Source organism: Diaphorina citri, unplaced genomic scaffold (genome assembly GCF_000475195.1).
Source record: "Diaphorina citri unplaced genomic scaffold, Diaci psyllid genome assembly version 1.1 scaffold9151, whole genome shotgun sequence".
Taxonomy (NCBI): domain Eukaryota; kingdom Metazoa; phylum Arthropoda; class Insecta; order Hemiptera; family Psyllidae; genus Diaphorina; species Diaphorina citri.
Window position 1 is genome coordinate 244 of NW_007386525.1, and position 1,943 is coordinate 2,186.

General features: G+C 37.9%; 1 long non-coding RNA gene across 1 annotated transcript; it reads left to right on the plus strand.

The window, feature by feature from the left end:
* The first annotated feature begins 229 nt into the window (after positions 1-229).
* Positions 230-1,255, plus strand: LOC113472842. Its single transcript, XR_003394997.1, has 2 exons — positions 230-436; positions 1,138-1,255. It is a non-coding gene; the product is annotated as an uncharacterized LOC113472842 (long non-coding RNA).
* Positions 1,256-1,943: the final 688 nt, after the last annotated feature.

The following is a 1,943-nucleotide window of genomic DNA, read 5'->3' on the forward strand; positions in this document are numbered from 1 at the left end:
TTCCTGCTCTATTTTCTTCTCTTTCAGAGCATCCTCAAATCCCCAATGGCAGCCCCTCGTGTTGGTGATTGGAGGTTAGCGGTTTCAGTCCAAGTCAAGTCATGAAATTAAACGAGATCTCGTCAGGGAGCGACATGTTTGTGACAATGCATGATGCTTAATAGAAGAAAATATACCTTGTTTATAGCACCAGGACTGAAAAGTCCCTTTACTCTCGCACTCTAAACAAATAATTCCTGCTCTATTTTCTTCTCTTTCAGAGCATCCTCAAATCCCCAATGGCAGCCCCTCGTGTTGGTGATTCCCCTTAGGTTGGGTATTCAGGACATCAATCCTGTGTATATTAACGGCATCAAAAAGTGCTTCACGTTCCCTCAATCTCTGGGCGTGATAGGTGGCAAGCCCAACCATGCACTGTATTTTATAGGATATGTAGGTGAGTGTTGTTGGTGTAATGTCCAAGTTAGAATAGATAAATCTTGATTATCTTAGGGTATTCAGGACATCAATCCTGTGTAGATAGGGACCTTTGTAAAACAATGGGTAGTTCCCGTTTATTTAAATAAAATAAAATTAAATTAAAAATTAAAAATCTTGCTTGAAGAAGACTGAAATATCCCTTTACTTCATCAGTCTAAACAAAGTATGCATATAAGTAGTAGTGAGTTTATAAATTAGGATTTTTAAGTAAGAGCTGTAGCAATAGAGGCCCTATCGTCCAGAAATCGAAACGAGGACACGGTAGGAGAAAGTTAGCCATTCCAAGAACGAATCTTGTTTGTGGATATAGTTCGCCTGGGGTTCGGGTGGAAATCGAACCCGCAGGCTAAGCTGTCTAGGCTGATTGAACTGTATTTTGATTCTGATTACAATGATTATTCCTCAATGTCCTAAATGTGTATTCCTGTATTAGGCTCAAAATTTGATGTTTAATTCGACAAAATCGATCAGGACATCAATCGCCACAATTGTAGACAACTATGTCTACAGTTTAGACAAGGAGTAAAATCAGAAATAGAGAATGATTGTATATGTTTAAAAATAAATAAAAAATGATATATTGGGAAAAAAAATCAATATTCCTCTAATAAATACTAGTATATAATTTATATTCCTGGATTCTATTTTTCGTCTCAGGTAACGATGTAATATTCCTGGATCCTCACACGAATCAAAACATTGGCTGTGTGTATGACAAGGAGCAGGACAGTGAGAAGAAGCTGGACTCTACCTATCATTGTCCTCAAGCCAGCAGACTTCATATTCTTCACATGGGTAGCCGTTGCAGTTCTCTCTATCAAACGATCAAACCTCTTTGAAAAACAAAAAAAATTCTGTTTAGGATATAGGTAGGTAGGTAAATATTTTTGAGCTTCATTGGCCCTTTGGTACATGTCCCTACAGGGACTTACTTTCTCTATAAGTTCTACAGTAGGTCTGTACAATGAACTGTATATTACATAGTTAACAGTTACCATGATAGCATCACAGTAGGTAGAGTTAACTAATCAGCACATTTGGCAGAGGAGAGAGAGTATGGCACCAAGTTACATCAGATTATGATGTATCTGAAATGATCTAGGACTTCAGAAGTCTAGAACCTAAGTTTCTTTTCTTGGAACGCGAGAAGATCATTTTTGTCTTATCTTGTTTGTATAACGTTTTTAGTTAAATATAGGCAGATTCAGATTCTAACTTAGACGTAGATAGGTAGGTATACACATATTTTCGAGGCTTTTAATTGGTGCAAAGATTGCCACGATTTTTAAATTCTACCCTAAACTGACTTTTTTTCAATGTCACTGAGAGCGGATGGTCACCCATCTAGATATGTACGAACCACGCGCAAAGTTTCTTAACCTTAAGTGACTCATTGGAAATTGGCGCATTCAACGCGCCATCGCTACGCCGGCGCGGCGCCGATGGTTAATAAACTTTTCATT